This window comes from Acomys minous (genome assembly GCF_964271855.1).
Source record: "Acomys minous genome assembly, chromosome: 12".
NCBI lineage: Eukaryota > Metazoa > Chordata > Mammalia > Rodentia > Muridae > Acomys > Acomys minous.
This window is the reverse complement of record NC_140493.1, coordinates 79577212-79599775: the sequence shown is the minus strand read 5'-3', so window position 1 is coordinate 79599775 and position 22564 is coordinate 79577212. Positions and strand designations below refer to the sequence as shown.

The 22564-nt window shown below is 48.5% G+C and overlaps 1 long non-coding RNA gene across 3 annotated transcripts; it reads left to right on the top strand.

Moving 5' to 3' along the window:
* The first annotated feature begins 1384 nt into the window (after positions 1-1384).
* LOC311578355 lies at positions 1385-20009 on the top strand. 3 transcript variants are annotated; one of them, XR_014772859.1, is made up of 4 exons: positions 1385-1544; positions 15911-16159; positions 17584-18005; positions 19492-20009. It is a non-coding gene; the product is annotated as an uncharacterized lncRNA (long non-coding RNA). The 3 variants fall into 3 exon arrangements; XR_014772860.1 differs by lacking the exon at positions 1385-1544 and having other exon boundaries at positions 15117-16159; positions 17584-17910; XR_014772861.1 differs by lacking the exon at positions 1385-1544 and having other exon boundaries at positions 15117-16159.
* The last annotated feature ends 2555 nt before the right edge of the window (positions 20010-22564 follow it).

Below are 22564 nucleotides of genomic sequence, written 5' to 3'. Positions count from 1 at the left end.
TGGTGAGACCATAAAAAGCTTCTCTGGGGTATGCCAGGGAGGGCAGCGTCCTCACAGAGGAAAGAAGATACGGGGGCGGTGTGTGTGTGTGTGTGTGTGTGTGTGTGTGTGTGTGTGTGTGTGTCAGAACCAAGGAGGCTGGCGGGGGTTGGGGGTGGGGACAAGTATACTCAAACTGTGATGGCACTGAGGGCAGTAGTAGCCAGGGCCCAAAGGAAAGAGAAATGATGCTTCACATCAGAGACATATCCCAGAATGCATTTCTGGGCACCCCTGACTGGGGTACTCTTAGATTCATCTTGGAGCTTTTGTTGAGAGAAGCCACCACTGTCAGTGACAGGCTCCTGGACTTTTAACTGAGTAGTAAAAGGAGACCTTCGTGTGCAATCTGCTACTGAAGTCCCCAAGTTCTTAAACTCTCCTATCAGGAGTTCCTGTGGGCCTTCCCTTTCCCTCTCTTCTACGTCAGACGCTGTACGGCAACTGTTACCTTCCGTTGCTATAATTCTCTCAATGGCATCTCTCACAGTTTCCAGTTAGTCACTTGATAGTTCTGATGCTCATCATCTAGGGCACAAACCTAGTTTTAAAAATTCATTATCATGAGCCGAGCGTGGTGGTGCACGCCTTTAATCCCAGCACTCGGGAGGCAGAGGCAGAGGCAAGCGGATCGTTATGAGTTCGAGGCCAGCCAGGGCTACAAAGAGAAACCCTGTCTCAAAAAAAAACAAAAAACAAAAACAAAAAACAAAACAAAACCAAAACCAAAGAAACAAAAAACACCCAGAGAAACCCTGTCTCAAAAAACATAAGCAACAACCCCTCTGCCCCCCCCCCCAAAAAGAATAATTGAACAAATGTTTGAGTGGCTGGTCCTCTTATGATTTGGCAAATGTTTAAGTGCTGTTCCCTCACAGGGCAGTCTTTGTGGCATGCAAATTCCAGTATGTGTTTCAACCCCTCACCATTTGCTTGCAGGTGGATCCAGGCTAGGGTTAACATGTCCTTACGAGCATAAAAAGGAGGGATGGACCTTTTCTAACAGGTGCCAGGCACTGCCTTTTTGCCTATTCTGAGCTCCCCCCTTTAGACAGAGTATACGTATAACCTTGGCTGGCCTGGAACTTCTTCTTGTACACCAGGCTGGCCTCCCTCTCAAAGAGCTCCGCCTGCCTCTGCCTTCTAAGTGCTGGGTTTAAAGGCGTGGCCCACCCTACCCCAGCCTGGGCTGCTATTATGGAAAAGAGCCTGAGTCAAGTTGGAACCAGCTCTGTCCTCCTGCACTTGCCCTGTCGAGTGCCAGTCTAGAGACTGTACAGAGGGGTTGGGGTTGGGGTAAGGTCATGCTGCGGCTTGCCCTACTTCGCTCTGCCAAGACCTCTGGCCGTGTAGCATAAGCCAGCTTTTGGCAAGCAGGAAGGAAATGAGCCGAGCTGGAGCAAGCACAGGCTCCCAGCCCCCCTTCCGCACAGGTGAGGGACTTAGATGAGAGAAGCAACCTGGTACTGCGTGAAAGACACCATTATTTGCCATGGAATAATCAGGTTTGGGGGGGGGGGCAGGGGCAGGGGCCGGACGGGAGCGGAGCTCTTAGTGAGTTAAAAGTATTATTATCCTGATAGTTTGTTTCTCTTTCGGCCTTCCTGATAGAGTGTTTCCCGCAGGCCGGGTTGCCAAAGGAAAACATTGAAAAGAGAGAAGCAATCTGTGGTAGAGTCCATGGAAGCCCTTGAAAAGTGTGTGTGTGCGTGTGTGTATCTGTGTGTGTGTCTGTGTCTGTGTCTCTGTGTGTGTGTGTGTGTGTGTGTGTGTGTGTGTGTGTGTGTGTGTATTTAAACACTGGGCCATATTTCATCCTATCTGGCTTTACTGGGAAGAAATGGGATGGGGTTTAAGCATGAAAAAAAACAACATGTTTTTTTGGTGGAGTTTGGTATGATCAAAGTACCCCATCCCACTCGGATAATCAGAGCTCTCGTAAGTAGGTCACCTTACTACTGTGGAGGCTGAGAAAAGATGACCTTGGTAGAGACTAACTCCAGTTTGGCACAGAACTAGCCATCCAGGGTAGCTGAGGCATCTGCATGGTAGGTATGCCAACAGCCACGCTTTCTCAGTGATGCCCAGGAATACCTGGGACTAAGGTGACAATCAGGCTGCATGCCTGTCTCCTCCTCCGAACCCGTGGTCAGACCCGCAGGCTGGAAACAACCCCACAGCTGTGGTTGTGGCTTGTCTTTTTAAGTCTCCCAACCTCTGTCCCAGACTGCCTCATCTGGGAGAAGCAAGCAACAGCCTCCCTCTGTATTCCGGCCTGGAGCCTGTGCTCTCTGCGGGCCCCTGGCAACCCAGCTCAGGAAGGGCTCTGCTTCCTTGCTTGAGATGTATTATTAAACTGTAATCATACTGTGAGTGGAGTCAGCCAAAGCAGTGGCTATTAATAGGGAGGTGAAGAAAGCTGACTCAGAAGGAAGCTGACTTAGGCTGGTGAGCGGAGCTGGGCCACCTTGGCCTACAATCCTTTGCAAGAGGTCAGTGGATGGGACAGACCTGCCTGAGCTCATTTCCCTCCTGGGCAACCGTCAGCATTATCTGGATTTCTCAATTTGGGAAACACAACCTGAAGAGGTCCTGAACAAAGGGCCTTTTAAGTTGTCTCTCCCTGGTCCCCGGGGAGTCTCGGAGCCCTGGACACAAATAGCTGGAGAGGCTGTGCCTCGGCGGCAGCCCTTCTCTCCTTGTCATGGGTCGATGGGACTTGGAAAAGGGCACTTGGACTCCATTTCTGTGGCCTCTTTTGGCCAGGCTGACAGTGCTGAGCCGGCCCCTTAGCTGGTCAGAGCTCCCCAGAGGCTGAGACACAGAAGCAGAAGGATTCTGTTTCTGGCTTGGTGACAAGGCTCAGGGATGTGGCTGTTAGAGATAGGTGGAAGTGGAAAGGTGAGGGCCACTGGGGAACAAGATATCCTTTGCAACTTGGGTGATGTACCGCACGTCCACGGGTCTTGGCCATGTTAACATCGTCTGGCACCTAGAAGCAGGATAGATTCCCCAGAGGATCATGGGAGACTTGAAATGGCTTCTAGAGCTAGACTTCTGCTTTCCAGTGTCTGCGCAGACCATAGCACACACCGTCTGAGGACTGCCTCAGGGTGAACGTTTTCACTAGACCCGACACGTGGGATCCACACCCCCTCCCCAGGGAGGTAGATGGTGGAGTGACTTGGTGACAAAAATAAAATGAAAATTTGAGTGAGGCTACAGCTAGTAGCCTCTGTACTTGAGGTACACTCCTTCCTGTCTCTTATAAATGACCCAGACAGCTGTCATCTCATATTTGATGCTATTGTATACTCACCCTGAGACCATGGGTGCAGGCATGCATGCATGAGCGTGTGTGCAACTGTGTGTGTGTGTGTGTGTGTGAGAGAGAGAGGGGGGGGGGAGATCGTCTATTTTTGGTTTTTTGAGACAGGGTTTCTCTGTGTAGCCTTGGCTGTCCTTAGTAGACTAGGCTGGCTTCAAACTCACAACAATCCACCTGCCTCTGTCTCCTGAGTACTGGGATTAAAGGTGTGGGCCACTAACACTCTGCCCAAGAAATTCTTTTTAACAGTTAGGTATGTTTTCCAAAACTGGAAGACCCATGACCTACTTTAGCTGCTGGGTCACCGAAGGGAGTGGAGATGGGGCATAGAAGATGTCTTTTCCTGCTCCCTGAAATATTGATTAAATAAATATTCACTGGGCTCCAGCTCAGTAACCTGGGAATTTACAGATTATAGACCAATTGAGCGCTACCATTGGTCTGATTGCATTTGTGCGCATGCTCAGCCAGTGCTCTGCCACCAAGCTACGTCCCCAGCCTTTCTTTTGCTTGCTCATTCATTCAGAGAACCATTCTCCTTAAATTGCTCACAGGCCTGCACCTGCCCCACCCCACCCCCCACCCCAGGCTCAGCTGGTCTGGTGTGATTTTTTTTTCTGCAGCTTTTTCTTTCTTGACACAGGGTTTCTCTGTGTAGCTTTGGCTGCCCTGGACTCGCTTCATAGACCAGGCTGGCCTTGAACACTCACAAAGATACGCCTGCGTCTGCCTCCCTGAGTTGCTGGGATTAAAGGTGTATACCACCGCACCCATTAGAGTGATTCCTGGGACTCAAACCAGGCCCTCTGGAAGAGCAGACAGCACTCTTAATGGCTGAGCCAACTCCAAAGCACTTCCTGCAACTTCCTAACCCATCTTTTTTTTTTTTTTTTAAGATTTATTTATTTATTATGTATACAGTGCTCTGCCTGCATGTACCCCTGCAGGCCAGAAGAGGGCATCAGATCACATTATAGATGGGTGTGAGCCACCATGTGGTTGCTGGGAGTTGAGCTCAGGACCTCTGGAAGAGCAGGCAGCGCTCTTAACCGCTAAGCCATCTCTCCAGCCCTTCCTAACATATCTTAATGTGACTTTCTGTGATAAAAACCATCTGTGGGTTACTGGCAAGGTGGCACCAGCCCATAAGCCCTTCTCTTGGCAAATAGAAGCAAGACAATCAGAGTTTCAAGGTCACCCTCAGATACACAGTGAGTTGGAAGGTCAGCCTGTGCTACACGAGGCCCCGTCCCGCGTACCCCCACCCACTCACTCCCACACACCGCCAGTCAGGGTTTCTCTGTGTAGCCTTTAGCTGTTCCTGGAACTTGCTCTGTAGACCAGGCTGGCCTCGAACTCACAGAGAGTCCCCCCTGCCTCTTAAACAAACATATCCATATGTATCTGCCTCCCCTCTGGGTGTCATTACTGTGTGCTTACATGTGCTCGTTTGTTTTTAACCTGAGTTAAATTCCCAACACAGGGGGCTGTAGAGATGACTCAATGGTTAAGAGCACCGGCGGCTGCTTTTCCCAAGGACCGTGGTTCAATCCACAAGGTGGGGATGGTTGGTTGCTCCCTGCCATCCGTAAATCCAGTTCCAGAGGGGTATCTGATGTCCTCTTCTGGCCTCAGGGGCATGCACATGGTATACAAGCAGGCAGGCAAAGCACTCATACACATAAAAATAATAAAAATTAGTTTGAAACATTGCCAGCACCCGGGGTGTGGGGGGTTGGGGGAATGCAGTGAGGGGGACGGAAGGGCAGGGGAAAGGCATCTCGAGGTGCGTCTTTTCGTTCCATTGCTTGTCAATTTCCAAGCCTGAAAGAGATTCCATGAGCCGGGACACAGGCCCCAGGCTCTGGCAATATACAAAGGTTTTCAGCCCACAACTCTCAGAGTCCTGGCATTATGGAAACAGTTCATCTCTTTATAGTTGTAACCTGCTCGCAAAGAGCCTGAGAGAACTAGGAAGCAGGAGAGCAGAGGCATCCGGGCCCAGGCAGCTGCCTTCTGTCACCGTGGTCAAAGTTAATTAATTCCCACTGTACCTTGAACTAGGTCACCCACAGGTCTGTGCTGGGGATGGACCTGGCTGTCAGAGGAGGACATTGCTTCACTGGTTCTTGGGGTGATCTCCTAGGGAGGCATACAAAGGGGTATGTTTCACCTTTGTGTGGGATTGTCTCCCTTTTTCCGGAGAAGTGACCATTTTCAGGTCTGTGGGTGGAAAAGAAAATCTTCCCTTCCCAAAATAATCTCTTTCTGCAGTTTGAAGCCGGGGGTTTAAAGCTGGACCAGGCTGCTAGCACTATTTTTACCCAGCTCACAGTTCGGGGTGTAAACAGCAACCCTGGCTGTGTGTGTCATCTCCTCACACCCCCACACCCCCTCACCCACCCACCCCACAGCTGACAACAGGGTCAACCTCTTTGAGGCAGAGACGTCCTGGTATTTTGCACAGATAAAAATGGGACAGAGTTCACCCTCGGTGCGGGTGATGATTCCCTGGACCATGGGGTCAGTTATAAACACGGAGACATCACCATGGCTCCTTTATTTCCGCCGTAAACATTAAACCACATGATAACCACTGCCCTGAGGATGATTTAAAGCACCAGGAGAGAAAAGGCAGGCCCACGGAGCCCTGTGCACACGGAGGTCCCCTGAGTTCGTGGGGCCATGATCCTCACTCCCTTTTGCACAGTCAAGCCCCCCTCCTTCTTTCTTTTCTTTCTTTTGTTTTTTTGAGACCAGGTTTCTCTGTGTAGCCCTACCTGTCCTGGACTCGCTTTGTAGACCAGGCTGGCCTTGAACTCACAGCGATCCGCCTGCCTCTGCCTCCCGAGTGCTGGAATTAAAGACGTGCACCACCACCGCCCGGCTCAAGGCCCTTCTCAATGCTGCTTCACTGTGAGACACTTTTGCGTCACAGCCACAAGATCGGGAGCGGAGGAAAGCAAGTATTTACTCCAAATGTAGGAGGTCTCTAAAAATCAGAAGCTACCGAGGTCTCCAGAGAATGGAGGTCCACGGCCTTCTCATTGAGGCCACAGAGACAGGACCAGTTTCCTCCATGTCCCTGGTTGTCAGGACAAAGAGCTAACCAAAAAAAACCCATCTTACATCTGCCGTGGGAGTGGGTGAGAGGCAAGTTGGGCCCTCCAGAGGGCATCTTGCTCATGAAATAAATAAACCAGCAAAAGTGAAAATGGGCCCATCACAGCTGGCAATTCCCTGCTGCTTCTCTTCCGGCTTCCGTTGCTTTCCCCTGCAGCCATGTTTGTTACCCAAAGCCGTCCCTGGAGCTTTTCCTCTGAAATAAGGAGGGAGTTAAGAGTCAGCGGGAAAGCTCGCTCTTGCTCCTTATGAAAAATGCAACAACTTCTTTATTTGTTGCATTTTATTTTGAAATGTTGTTGTTGTTATTACCACCAATATACCTCACCGCTAACTGAAACTATGGAAGCTGTCCTCGGCCTCCGCATCCTCCTGCCTCCACCTCCCAGGGGCTGAGATTCCCAGCGGGCACTTGGCTACCAGCACCTTCTTGGTGCAGCCACGGCTTCCTTTGCTCATCAACTCAAGCGGTTCTCAAATATCCAATGCCCACTCCGAACTGCACATCTAGGTAAAACGGTTACAGTTTCACGTTCTTCTGGTAGATGACGTTGTGAGAGGCAAGAATAAGAATCAGAGGACAGGTAGGCGGCTGAGGAATCTCCCAGTCAGCTCTTCTGGAGGAAGTGGTTTCGATTGATTCTGGGCAGCTGTTTATTGCAAAACTCACTGCCAACTACTGATCACTTAAGTGGCATTGGAGAGCTCTGGATGGCACAAACGGGGTGGGGGTGGGGTGGAGGTGGGGCGACAGATTAGAAGATGGCTTCACTTTGGAGAAGACAGGATGGGGACATACTGTCTTAACCTGCTTCGTCCTAGATTTCCACTGTTAGCTTGTGCTGTCCCAGGCCTGGGCACCAGAATCCAAATAGTGACCTCTGGCCAGGACTAGGGCAAGCCCGTCTCACGAGCCAAACCGAGCAGCTGGAGAAAGAAACGGCTCCCTAAGTTAAAAGTCTTTGCTCCTCTTCAAGAGGACCCGAGTTTGGGTCCCAGCACTTGTCTTAGGCAGCTCCTAACAGCCTGAAACTCCACACCCAGGGGATCAGATGCCTTTTTCTGACCTCCACAGGCACCCCCTTACACATGGCAAACACACACACACACACACACACACACACACACACACACACACACACATAAAAATTTAAAACAAAACTAGGTCAGGCATGGTGGCATACACCTTTATTTCCCAGCGCTCAGGAGGGAGAGGCAGGTGGTCCTCTGTGAGTTCCAAGCCAGCCTGGTCTATATAACAAGTTCCAGGCCAGCCAGAGATACACGACGTCTCAAAAGCAGATCGAAAGGAAGGGTTTTAAAACAGCAACAGCTAAACAAAAGGTAGCCATATGGGGAACATAACTCAGCAGGCAAGCCGTTGGCACGTGGTAAATAAATCCCTGGGTTAAATCCCCAGTATTGCAAAAGAAAGGGGGGTGGTGGTGATGAATGTCAGCCACGACGTGGCTACCTGCCTAGCATGCTCAAGCCCTGTGTTTGAGGCCCAGCACAGCATAAACCAGGTGCAATAAATAGACCACGCCTACTATCCCAGCACCCAGGAGATGGAGGCAGGAGGATCAGGAATTCAAAGTCACCCCTGGCCTCATTGTGAGTCTGAGGCTAGCCTGAACTCCATAAATCTCTGTTTCAAAACAAAGCAAAAACCACCGCCACGTAAGCCCCTAGGAGACGGGAGCAGGGGAAAGTGCCTATGAGAGAAACCAAAAGCACGGGGCAGGCGGGCGCGCTGCCAGGTTGGCCATTTGTTGTGAACTAAGCTCAGGCCCCAGTGTTGAAAGAGGAAACCTAACCCCCCCCCCCTGCCCTGCTGTGCCTGAGTTTCCCAGAATCCATCGCGACACGCCCTCTCCTGCCGGCTTTGGTTGAGCTTTGGTTCTGCTCCTGGGTGACTCACACGCACTGTGCTACTCTGACATCATCCAGAAAGACGTTGACAGCTGGCGTGGGAAGCATGTGAGGTTTCAGTGCTCTTGAGACGCCTTTGATGGGCATGGTGAGTGGGCACAGGACTGTTGCCACCTAGTGCCCCTGGTTATGTAATTTTTTTTTCATGAATTCTAGTTTCTTCTTCTGAATTTTGCTTTTTAAAAAAAAATTAAAAAAAATTTTTTTTTCAAACAGTCTCACTATATAGCCTTGGATGGCCTGGGACTTACAGAGATCCACCTGCCTCTGCCTCCCGAGAGCTAGGGTTAAAGTTGTACACTACTGTGCCTGGACCCCCAAATGGTGTGTGTGTGTGTGTATACTCACGTCTGCATGCGTGCCAAGGCACAAATGTGTGTAAAGATCAGAGGACAACTTGTAGGAGCTTCTACCACAGGATCTCAGAGAACGAATTCAGGCCATCAGGTTCAGCCACAGTGCTCTACCACTAAGCTACATCTCCAAATGCATTTAAAAATATAAATAAATAAAAGAATTCTAAGCTAAGATCTCTAATTCCTGTGGAAGGTGGGTATTGCTGTGATGTATGAGCTACTTCTGGAGATAATTTAGATTAAAATTCCACAGCTTTGAAGAAGAATCCATTTTGGCTGAAAACAAAGCTGCATCTTTGACTGCCTCTCACCTGATATGCAGCAGGACAGTACGGTCCTGTCACTCATTTCCTCCCCTTCTCTTCCTTAGCCTCCCCATTCTCCTCTCCTTCTCTTTTGGGTGTTTGTTTGTTTGTTTGTTTTGAGACAGGGTTTCTCTGTGTAGCTTTGCCTGTCCTGGACTCACTATGTAGACCAGGCTGGCCTTGAACTCACATTGATCCGCTTGCCTCTGCCTCCCTGCTTCTCTTTTTTGAGTCAGGATCTCATTAATTTTGTCCAGGCTGGCCTGGAACTCACTCTGTAGCCCAGGCTGGCCTGGACCTCACTATGTAGCCAAGGATGGTCTTAAACACCTGATCCTCTTGACTCAGTTTCCCATGTAGCTTGAACTACAGGTCTGTGGCAGAGGGCCCATCCTGGCTGACGTTTTCTTCCTTGGCATAGCACTCCTGGCTTCTCTCCCCTCCTCACCCACCCCTCCCTGAGGAGGAGGAGCTTAGTGTGACTTATGGGTAAGGAGGAAGAAGCAGGCCTCATAGCATCCCTTTTCCTGCCTTCTTGTGTTCATACTTTTCTCCTGCAGGGTGACAAACAGGAGTTCAGCGTGGCCCAGGATCCTCTCTACGTGGCCAAGTTGGCCTGACCCTAAGATTGAGTTCCAGGAAGCTCAATTTTTTTTAACACTTTGAGCCACATTCTCTCTATCGGTTTATCTGCAGTAAAGATTATTTTGAGTTCGCATCTAATTTAACTAATGCCTTCTGATTCCATTTGAAACTTGCAGGGAAGGGAAGGGCCTGCTGATTTTAGACCTCCACAAAGACCCCAACAGGTTTACTGGGAACTTCCTGCTAAGTTAGAGAAGCTGGCTTCAAGCTCCTCGTTACTTGTCTACAGAACACCCGGTCTCTTAGCTGTCAAGTGGGCAGAGTTGGAAGGTGTCTTTCCCATGGGAAATGCACCAACAGTGGGAACGGGTGGCCACTCTGCCTTCATTCTTACTTTACAAACTAACTAGTATGTATCCATGACGGTGTTTAATATTACAAATGAAGCAAAGTGATTTCAAACACTTATTGACTCAGTGGAGATCTGGGAACAATTGGATCCAGACTTTAGGCAACAACACATCCATTCCTTGGCTCTGCTCTCTCTGGCTCTTTCCCTAGCCACCTGTGCCACAACGCCTGTCTCCTGGCAGCTGGGTGCTTCCCGCTCCTTGGCTGCCGCAGAGTGGAGGTGTACCATCTACCAGACAGGGAGGAGCCCAAGTCCTGGCGGGCTCTTCCAACTCCTGCGATCAGCTCTAATTAGATCAGCGGTTCACAACCTGTGGGTCGTGGCCATGTTGGGGGTGGAATGACCCTTTCAAGCAGGTTCTCTGAGACCATCCTGCATATCAAATATCTGCATTATGATTCATAACAGTAGCAACACTATAGTTATGAAGTGGCAACAAAAATAGTTCTATCAGGTTGGGCACGGTGGTGCCCGCCTTTCATCCCAGCACTCAGGAGACAGAGGCAGGCAGATCTCTGAGAGTTCAAGGCCAGCCTGGTCTACAAAGGGAGTCCAGGGCAGCTGGGGCTACCCAGAGAAACCCTCTCAAAAACAAACAAACAAACAAATAAAACAATAACAAATTTATCATTAGTACTCTGCCTTAGTTTCTTTTCCTGCTGTTGTGATAAAACACCGATAAAGAGGCTGGAGAGGTGGCTCAGGGGTTAACAGCAATGGTGGTGGCTGTTCTTCCAGAGGACAGTTCTCAACACCCAAAATGGTGGCTCACAACCATCCATAACTGCAGTTGTAAGGAACACCCTCTTCTGGCCTCTGGAGGCCATACATGCGGGTAAAAGCCCCATACACATAAAGTTTGTTTGTTTTTAATACTCTGGGGGCAAAAAAGGGAAATTAAAGGAGAAAGGGTTTTAGCTCACAGTTCACAGGCTCCCCAAAGTCCATCCTGGTGGGAAGTCAAGGCAGCAGGAGCCTGAGGCAGGAGGTCACACCCACAGTCAGAAAGCAGAAGGGGGAATGCATGACCATGCTCAGCTCACTTCCTCATTTTCTACAATTTGGGGACCCTGACCAGGGAATGGCCCCACCCCACAATTAATATAGGTCTCTCCACATTAATAAACGGATCGAGATACACCCCACCACACCCCCATATTCATAGGCCTGCTGTCTCTCAGGTGACTCTAGGCTCTGTCACTAAGGATGACATGGGACCTTTCCACAAAGCTCAGCAATTTGGACATCTCTTTGGAAGGCAGAAGGGACTACAACTTTGCTGATTGGTTTTTATTTTTGGTTTAATTTTTTTTAAATCAACCTGACATAAACCTAGACATATTTTGTTTTGTTTTGCTTTAATTTTTATTTTGGTTTTTCAGGACAGGGTTTCTCTGTATAGCCTTGGCTGTCCTGGACCCATTTATAGGTGTGTGCCACCAGGCCCTGCTTTGTTTTGTTTTGTTGTTGGTTTTTTGTTTTTGTTTTTGTTTTTTTGTTTTTTTTCCCGAGATAGGGTTTCTCTGGGTAGCTTTGACTGTCCTGGACTGCTTTGTAGACCAAGCTGGCCTCTACCGCCTGTCTCTGCCTCCTGAGTGCTGGGATTAAAGGTGTGCACCACCACACCTGACTAAAGAAGGAATCTTAAACCAGAAGGTGCCTCTGTAAAATTGGCCTGTAAACCGGGGTGGGGTGGGGTGGGGGTGGGGGGCTTGGGGGGGGGGGTGGTAGCACATGCCTTTAATCCCCAGCGCTCCGGAGGCAGAGGCAGGTGGATCTCTGAGTTCGAGGCCAGCCTGGTCTACAAAGTGAGTCCAGGACAGCCAAGGCTACACAGAGACCCTGTCTCAAAATAAAAAAATAAATAAAAGTGAAAATAGAGAGCTGGGGTGCAACCCAGTAAGTAGCAGGACCTTTGATTAGTATGTTTGAGGCCATGGTCTAATATCATTACCACCCCCCAACACACACACACACACACACACACACACACACACACACACACACACACGGAGGAAAAAAAAAGCAAAGGGATCATGTTATTTTTTAGTGTGTGTGTGGGCAGGCCTGGGAAACCAGACATTTGCATTCCAAATCCTATGCAAGTGTTATTCAAAGCAGCTCCTCCTGTTTTGTTTTACATGCGTGGCTGTGTGCGTGTGTGTGTGTGTGTGTGTGTGTGTGTGTGTGTGTGTGTGTGTGTTTGCGCACACAATATAAAACCACATGGCAACCTTGGATATCATCCTTAGAAACACTGCCTACCTCTTTGTTTGTTTGTTTGTTTCAGACCAGGCTGACCTTGAACTCAAAGATCTACCTGCTTCTGCCTCTGGAATGCTGGGGTTAAAGGCGTCCCCACTTCCTTTGTAACGGGGCCTCTCACTGACCTGTAGCACCTTTAGGCTACGTGGCTGGCCAGCAAGCCCCAAGGCTTGTCTTGTGTCCTCATTGCCAACACTGGGCTTCCTAGTGTGTGGCACCACACTCAACACTTTCACATGGCTTCTGGAAGCTGAACTCAGATCCTAATGCTTGCAAGGCAAGCTCTGTACTGACTCAGTAAAGGGCTCGCTCCAACCCCTGGATATTGCCGTATACATGCTGGCTATGGTGGCACCATGCCCTTAATTCCAACATCACTGTGAGTTTGAAGCCAGCCTGTTCTATGTAGGGAGTTCCAGGCAAGCCAAGGCTCCATGAGAGCACTGGTTTCAAAGGCTTTTGGCTTTGTTTCTGTTTTGGCACTGAGGCTCATGTAGAACAAGCCAGCCTCAAATTGACTATGAAGTTGAAAATGATCTTAAACTTCTGTCCCTGTGTCCTACTCCGCCTGAGTGTACCACTGTGCGGGGTTTATGCAGCAGACGCAGGCCCCTGTGCATGCTAGGTCAATGGTCTACCAACTGAACCACATCCTGAGCCCCCTGGGATTTTGAAACAGGTTTTTATGTTAGCTCAGGCTAGCCTCAAACTTGTTCTGTAACCAAGGTTCATGTTAACCTAGAAATCCTCTGCCGGGGCCGGTGGTGGCGCACGCCTTTAATCCCAGCAGTTGGGAGGCAGACGCAGGCAGATCGCGGTGAGTTTGAGGCCAGACTGGTCTACAAAGGGAGTCTAGGACAGCCAAGTTTACACAGAGAGACCCTGTCTCGAAAAACCAAAAAAACATTAAAAAAAAAAAATAAAGAAGTCCTCTGCCTTGTCACAGGTGTGTGCTACCATGTCCGACTTTCTTCTGGTTTTTTGTTTGTTTTTCGAGACAAGGTTTCTCTGTGTAGCCTTGGCTGTCCTGGACTCACTTTATAGACCAGGCTGGCCTGGGATAATAACTGAGGCAATATCCATAAAGAAAAATGTGCAGGTCACCTCACTTAGGCCACCTATTAGTGTGGGTTGTTATTTCTGTTTGACTAAAGGACAAAAAATTGGTTGTTTTAGGGGATAACCATTAACTACACCGAGGCAGATCAGGGCTGTATGAGCTCTGAGCCATGAAGATACACTGGGCCTCTGTGTTCTAGGCTCAAAAGATCTGTGAACAAGATATAACCTGAGTGGACTGAAAACCCACAGCATGCATAACTGCACAGAGAGTAATGGGGTCATGCTTGCTAACACCACTGCTGGTCCTCAGGAGCTGTGAGAACATGCCAGCCAAGCAACTCAAAACTGTTCATGGTGCCTGAGAAATCCTGTATTTTTTCAGGCATCCACCTGCCTCTGCCTCTGCCTCTAACTCTGGCTTCCCAGTTCTAGATCAATAAACATTTTTAGGGGCAAATATTTTTATGTAAAGAGCTACAGCAGGAAGCTGGGGGTATAGCTTAGGGACAGAGTATTCTCTCTCTCTCTCTCTCTCTCTCTCTCTCTCTCTCTCTCTCTCTTTGAGTCAGGGTATCTCTGTGTAGCCTTGGCTGTCCTGGACTCACTTTGTAGCTGGCCTCAAACTCACAGAGATCCTCCTGCCTCTGCCTCCCAAGTGCTAGGATTAAAGGCGTGTGCCACTATAGCATGGCTGAGTATATTCTCAATATATGAAAAGCTTGAGTTGGTCCACAACCATGTCCACCCCCCTACCCTACCCCACTGCCACAGAAGAAGAAGGAGGAAGAGGAGAAGGAAGAGGAGGAGGAGGAGGAAGGAAGGAAGGAAGAAGAAGCAGCAGCGATGGTGGGATCACACAGTCTGTTTATGCTGTAGGCACTTGAATACTTTTTTTGTTTTGTCTTGTTTTGGTTTGGTTGTTGTTTTTCCAGACAGGGTTTCTCTGTGTAGCTGTGGCTGTCCTGGAGCTCACTCTGTAGACCAGGCTGGCCTTGAACTCACAGGGATCCACCTGCCTCTGCCTCCTGAGTGTACCACCATGCCTGCCTTGAATACTTTTTAAGATAAAGAAGAGATCCTGAAGCCCAGACTAACCTCAAGTTGCCTGAGGATGATAACTCATTCTGCTGTGTATCTGAGGATGACCTTGAATCTAAGACTTTTCTGACTCTCCCTCCAGTACTGGGATTATAAATATGTGCTGCCAGGCCTGATGTACACAGTGTTGGAACCCAGGGCTTCAGGCTCTCAAGGCCTCATCCCCAACCCTCATTTTAAAAAATGGACATGCTTGCCTGGTGTGGTGGTGCACAACTTTAATCCCAGCACTTAGGAGGCAGAGGCAAGGAAATCTCTGTGAGTTTGAGGCCAGCCTGGTCTACAAAGTGAGTCCAAGACAGTCAAGGCTACACAGAGAAACCCTGTCTTGAAAAACAAAACAAAAAAAGGATGTGTTTATGTCATGCATGGTTGAAGGAGAGAGAAACATGTCTTTTTGTTTAGTTCGTAAGTGGGGGATGAGAAAAAGACTTGTGCGAGAGCAGGTGATGTTAATTCCCTTAGAAGTTGCACCACCTTGAGGGGGAGGTTGGTTATTAAGCAGCTGAAAAACATCCTTGAACAAATGCTGAGAGGAGGTATGAATGTGAGCTAAAAACAAGAGGCGGGGCAAAGGAGACTTGGGGAGTTTCGGCTGTTCATTGCTCCATTTCGAGACACTCCTAGAGAGAGCCGCTCCAGGGAAGGCTTCTGGGCTCCTGGCTCTGGTTGAGGTACCAGGTTCTGGTTACTCCAGGTTCCAGCAGAAGAAATCCTGCTGATTACGCCAGGAGAATCATTCCTTGAAACTGATATCCTTACAGGTTCATTATTATATTCTTTAACCTTCTTTTCCTATTGTTTAGGTTAGTCTGGTTATAAGTTAGGTACTCTCGGTTAATAAGTTCGTAATAAAATATATTAAGAAAATTGAGCCTACACATGGTGGTGTACTCGGGAGGCAGAAGCAGGCAGATCTCTGTGAGTTAGAGGCCAGCCTGGTCTACAAAGCAAGTCCAGGACAGTCAAGGCTAACACAGAGAAACCCTGTCTTGAAAAAAAAAAAAAAAGAAAGAAAGAAACTGTATGCAAACTCTGTGCACTGGCACACGACTGTACAAGTATGTGGGAGGCCTGAGGGAGTATGTCTGGAGTTTGAGGCCGGGGATACATAGTATAGTCAAGGCGAGCTTCCACTTCAGGGACAGAAAAGGCAGAACTGGCTTCATTTCTAGAGAGGAGGTTGGAGGAAGGGTGGGCCTTGCTTGAGAACTGACCTTGAACTTTGCCATAACCAAGTAGGCTAGGCCAAGTGAATCCAATCACGCAAAGTCTTTTCCATAAGTGTGACTCAGCCCTGTGGAAGCTACAGCAGCACCCTTTCTGTACCTTTTGTATTGCTTTTCTACTGGGACTGTATCATAGTTGACAATTTATTCATTTACTTATGCTTGAACCATGATAGAAGGCTCACTTGACGGGGAGTCAGGCCCAAGGCCAGGTACAAGGCAGACTATGCTAGGAGCACAGAGCAAGCAGGGAAGAGACATACAATGGCTGTAGCATGACCAGTGCTCTAACAGAAACACGTCCTGAGTGCTTGGAGGTGAAGTCATCATAAGGAAAGTGACCAGGAAGAAAGTTCTAGAACTGAATTTCCAAGGAGAAGTGGAAAGCCCCTGAAAGAAGAGGCAGTTTGTATGCTAAGGCCTTGGTAAGTAGTTTGGTATGCAAGGATCTGAGTGTGTCGGAATAGGGACCTGAAAAGGCGAGTGGGTTCTAAGTCATGTGGAATGCTAGTTCAGTAACCTGGATGAGAGACAACACTGTCTTCAGCACTGACACTGGAAAAAGAATCAACTGGACGAGTTTAAGAATAACGGCATCCAGTCAGCAAGGTTTGATCCACCGGGTGGGCCACCCAGCACTGGAAAGGCTGAGGCAGGAGGATTATGTGAGTTCAAGGCCAGTCTGGGAATCACAGTAAGATGATGGATGATGATGATGATGATGATGGTGGTGATTTGGGAAATAACTGTCAGCTAAGAAAATGGGGGCTCATATCTTCGCCAATAGATAATAAAATGCTATGTTTAAGATTTCCACGTAACATACAGTGGACATACCTCATTTGTAGTTAATTAATTCTTCCTTATGGAGCTGGGGAGATAGCTCAGTGGTTAAAAGTGCATATTGCTTTTGCAAAGGACCAGAATTCTGTTCGTAGCACCTACATCAAGCAGTTCACAACCACCTGTAACCCTGCCTCCAGGGGATCTCCTGTCATCTTCTAGCCTCTGAGGGTACTACATGAAAATATATAACCACTATATATATATATATATATATATATATATATAAATTTAAAATAAAAATACAGTATTTTTATTTTATTTTTGACTGAGACAGGGTCTCACTGTAGTTGGCTTAGAACATGCTAAATAGACCAGGCTAGCCTGGGAATCACAGACACCTGCTCGCTTCTGTCTCCTGGGTGCTGGGACTAAAGGTGTTTGGCACCACCCTGGGCCAAAATATTTTTTAAAACACTGGCTTTTGAGTTCAGAAAGAAGGAAGCTAGGGCTTGGTCTGGGCATGGGCAGGTGCCATGTGTGTTGGGCTCACGTGGCACAGATTAGGTACAGCTGAAGAAACAGCTGTAGAAGAGACCTTGCAGTGGATCTGAGGGACTCTAGCACCGTGGCCTTGGAAGGTGGCTGGAGGGGCAGGGTGTGGGGGGTTGACAAAGGAAGCAAAGAGAGGGTTCCAAAGAGGACCCAGGGGACAACCGGGAGTCACAGCAAGCAGGAAGAGAGGCAGTCATTAGGTCAGAGCGGCTGAGGGAGAATTCCTGAATGGCATTTGTGACCTGTCCTCAGGAAAGAGAGAACACAGCTGGCAGATGATTGCCTAGCACCTGTGGAGCCCCGGGGTCGTACACAGGGCTTCATGAGCCAGATGCGGTGGCGTTTACCTGTAGTCCCAGGACTCAGAAATTCAGAAGGTGCAGGCAGGGGGATGCAGGGGGGGGAGAGAGAGGGGGAGGGAGAGAGGGAAGAAGAATGATTTTGGGGGGTTTAATCCCCAAATTCTATTAGAAACCTGGTGCCACCACCCTGTGTGTTTCCTTGCCCTTAGGCTGCAGGAGGACATACATATTAAACACTATCAAGTGTGGACGCTGTGGAGATGTAGTCTGTTGGAACTGGAGAGCTCAACAGAAGAAACTGATGTAATATGCTTGACATTTGGAAAAGTCATCCTGAGGCCACCTTCACAGTGTTCCAGGAGCTGAGCAGAGTCTTCGAGTGTCACGCAGCATTCGGTCCTCCTGCACTTGCTGATCCTTTCAGCATTGCCTGAGCATCCGAAAAGGCCCCAGAGAGTTGCCAGGGACAAAAGGCACCCTTCTCACCTCTCAAGGAGACCATTGTCCAGCGGACCCAAACAGAGGCTGTCACTGAGGTAAGCACAGCCTGCAGCTGACGATGGTGGACATCCCAGCGCAGAGGCAGGAGACACGGCTGCTAGCAGGGAGAGAAGTCTCTCAGACGAGGCAGGTGGGTTTGTTTGTTTGTTAATATTATGAGGTTTATTAAGTGAGCATGGGGAGAGAAGGAAAGGGGGGAGGGGTACCCCAGAGAAACAGAGACAGATGGAGGAGAGAGAGAGGAAGAAGAAGGAAAGAGATGGGGCCATGTGTGTGTAATGCATGCTGGTCGTCTTAGCACTTGGGAGGTGGAGGCAGGAGGATCAGGAATTCAGCATTACCCACTACTTTGTAAGTTCAAGGCAGGCAGGGATACAAGAGACCCTATCTCACGCTTCCTCCCCAAGGCCAGGTGCAGTGGCACAGGCCTTTAACTTCAGCACTCGGGAAGTAGAGGCAGGTGGATCTATCTCTGTGAGTTGGAGGCCAGCCTGTTCTACATAAGAAATTCCAGGACAACAGCCGAGTGTGGTGGCACATGTCTTTAATCCCAGCACTTGGGAGGCAGAGACAGGCGGATCGCTGTGAGTTCGAGGCTAGCCTGGTCTACACAGTGAGTCCAGGACAGCGAAGGCTGTATATAGAGACCCTATCTCGAGAAAACAAAAACAAAACAACAACAACAACAAAAAAACACAAAAGAAATTCCAGAACAGTCAGAACTATACAAAGAGGCCTGTCTTTTTTTGTTTGTTTGTTTTGGTTTTTTGGTTTTTTGAGACAGGGTTTCTCTGTGTAGTTCTGGCTGTCCTGGACTCACTTTGTAGACCCAGCTGGCCTCGAACTCACATCGATCCACCTGCCTCTGCCTCCCGAGTGCTGGGATTAAAGGCATGCGCCACCACGCCCGCTTAAAGAGGCCTGTCTTAACAAAACCAACCAATGAAACAAATCAACACCCAAAATCAAACCAACCAACTAAATAAACAAACAAAAAGAGATGCTGTCTGCCAAATGTTATGCTGGAGGATAAGGGTCCAGATTCAAGGTACAATAACTGTAAAATCAATGAATAAAAATCCGGTATGGCTGAACAAAGAGGAACACGCAGGAGATGAAGGGGGAGAACTGGGCATCTGGTGGCTTGGTAGGCCCCTGTGGTCCTCCTAGAGTGTGAACTTACTGCGGTGCAGCTGAACTTGCCTGATATTCACAATGCTCTGTGTTCAGTCTTCAGTAAGAGAGGGATGGAGGGAGGGAACCTGGCCTACAAAGTGAGTCCAGGACAGCTAGGGTTACACAGAGAAACCCTGTCTTGAAAAACAAAAAGAAAGAAAGAAAGAAAGAGAAAGAAAGAAAGAAAAGAGACTGGAGGATGACTCATGGTTAAGAGCACTTTGCTGCTCTTCCAGGGGATGTGGGTTTGGTTCCCAGCCCCTTCATGGAGGCTCACAGCTATCTGTAACTCCAGTCCCAAGGCATCTGAAGCCCTAATCTGGCTTCCATGAACACTGCACGGATGTGATTCACAGACACATGTAGCTGACATTAGCTACTTTGTGGGCTCTTCCCTCGTCCAGCCTTCCTCTAACTCTTTTCTTCTTCTTCTCTTTCAGCCCCCCTGCCACTAGATAGGAGAGAAAAAAAAAATGAGAGGAAAGGAAGGAACAGGAAATCAGGGGCTTGGAAGGGGATGACGTTATCATTAGGCCTACTTCCTGCTGATTAGCGATGCCACGCACCTCGGGGAAAGTTTGATCTTCGCCATCAGGATATCTAATTTCTTCTTCTTTGTGCACAACTACCGGACACACCTCAACCAACAATGACCGACGGCGACTGACAACGACAACCCACTGACAACTATCACCAACTCTTGGGGCCCTGGCGTTTATATACCCTCTGAAAAGTCCCCAGAATTCCAAACATCTCACAGTTGCAGGAACTATCTGCCAGAGCACGAGGCAAATCATACTCAGCTGCTGCAAAGCAGCCCCATATTCCCACACCTGGGATTAAAATGAAAACTTATTCTTATAATGTTTTTAGAGAAACCAAAATTCTCACTACAAGACATATGTACAGGTAAAACACCCATACATATAAAATAAAGATTAAATTTTGTACAAATTTATCCATCTCTTCTCCCTCTCTTACTTCGTCCTATCCTTTGTTCCTTCCTTTCTGTTGGGATTTTCAGGTCAAAGCTGATCTGGCTTATACCTGGAGAGGCCAAAGGCAGGGGAATTATTTATGGTTTGTTCATGCTTTGGTGTGGAGAATCCCCAACTCCCAATTCCCAGATAGGGACCAGACCGAGAGCCTTGGGCATGCTACACCCACCCAATTACATCTCCAGGCTTTAGGTTTCTGAGACAAGGTGTCATTATGTAGCTCAGGCTAGCCTGAAACAGCGTTCCCAAGTACTGGGAATAGGGCTGGGTGGTAGTGGCACACACCTTTTATCCTAGCACTCGGGAGGCAGAGGCAGGCGGGTCACTGTGAGTTCGAGGCCAGCCTGGTCCACAGCCAAGGCTACACAAAGAAACCCTGTCTCAAAAAACCAAAAAAAGAAAAGAAAAAAAAGAAAGAAAGAAAGTGAGAGGACCCCAGGAATGATTCATATCACCCAGAGATCATCCCCTCACCCCAATCTGCCTGTGTTCTGATTTTAAAGGGAGCTGGGACCCCCCAAGGGGTGAACAGGGATCTTTTTTTTTTTTGTAGAGAGAGGTCTAGACACATTACTAACAAACTAACAATGGGTCCTCGCATCCGCAGACTCAGCATTACCAGGGAACAGGCTAAGCAAACGGAAACCTCCAGCCGCACCCTTTGTCTCCCACATCAGAGTCCGTGTTTTTATTAAGATATGCCAGAGTGACACCCGTGCACATTGGGCTTGAAAAAAACTGATCTACAAGATAGGAAACTGCCTGCCTGCTAAACTTTATGTCACAGTATTGCGACCTGTGCTTTGTTTTGCATGGCTGATTGACATATGATCAGTTTGTCAGCGTCTGTGAACACAAATTTATGACGTAAACTATACTTTCTTTTTAGCTTTTCCAAAAAAAAAAAAAAAAAAGGTTTTAAATTAGTACCAGGGGTTGGATCTAAGGTTTTTTCTACATGTTAGGAAAGCACTCTGCCACTTAGCTATATCCCTAACCCCTTCAGATATTTTTATTTTGAGACAAGGCTTTATGAAATTGCCCAGGCTAGCTTTGAACTCACTCTGTAACCCTGGCAGGTCATGACCTTGTGATCCTCTTTGCCTCAGCCTCACTGAGTAGCAGGAATTCCTCAGGCCTCTGCTGTCACGATTGTACCCATGTTTTGCTTTGTTTTGTTTTTTTTTTTCAAGTCAGGATCTCTCCCTATCGTCCTGCTGTCCTGGACCTCAGTAAATAGACCAGGCTGGCCTTGAATTCACTGAGATCCCCTTGCCTGTGCCTGCCCTCCCAAGTGCTGGGATTAGAGGTGTGTGCCATCATGCCTGGCTCATTGTACTTATTTTTGAAGGTACAGCTTTTGTGGGTGCCAGCGGAGTCCAGCAGAGGGTGTTAGACCCCTGAAGCCTGAGTTACAAGTTGTGACCAGCCTGCTGTGGGAGCCGGAATCCAAATTCAGGTCCTGGAGCCGAGCACGGTGCTGGCGCACGCCTTTATTCCCAGCACTTGGGAGGCAGAGGCAGGCGGATCGCTGTGAGTTTGACGGCAGCCTGATCTACAAAGTTAGCCTAGGACAGCCAAGGCTACACAGAGAAACCCTGTCTCGAAAAACAAAAAACAAAACAAAACACCCCAAATCCAGGTCCTGTGGAAGAACAGTGAGTGCTCTCAACCTTCCAGCCATCTTTTCAGCAGCAGCAGCCGTAGCCGCAGCCGCAGCAGCAGCAGCCGCCTTTTGCTTATTTTCTGTTTTGGGCAGGGTCTTCTACAATTAAGGCTATCCTCAAGCTCACAATGTAGTCAAAGCTGGCCCTGAAGTCCAGCTACTCCTGCCTCTGCCTCCTGAGGGTAGTGATTATGGGCTTGCAGCGCCATGCCAAAGCTCCAGAGAGTTTTCAGCTTCCGAAACTGGAATACAGTTACGCAATGCAGGCCCATCAGCCCACTCTGACCACTACTATACTTTTAGTCCCTATGAACTGGACTATTCCAGATATCAGTGAACTTTATGACACTTACTTTTGTTTGTTTGTTTGTTTGTTTGTTTTTTGAGACTGGGATTCTCTCGGTCCTGGAACTCCATCTGTAGACCAGGTAGACCTTGAACTCACCACCTGTCTGTGCCTCTGTCTGGAGTGCTAGGACTCAAGACAGGCAAGCACTACCACTACCTAGCAATGTTGGTCTTTTTATAGCTAACTCAACATGACATCATTCTGACTTGTAGGTTTTTTGGTTTTTTTTTTCCTTTTCCCTTTCCTTGCATTCATTTCTTCTCACTCTCTTTGTAGCAGATGTTTTCTAAGTCTAAGGCTGAACGATGCTCTACAGAGTGCACCCAGGGGGTTTGGTTATCATTCAAACAGGGCGGCAGACATTTGGATTGCTTCTACCTTTTAGCTATTGTGGATGCGGCTGCTACTGCGTGGGTGTAAAAAGAGTCTTAGCCTCCCCCGCCCCTTCCTTTTCCTGAGACAGAGTCCTCATATGTTGTCCAGCCAGGTCTCAAAAACTC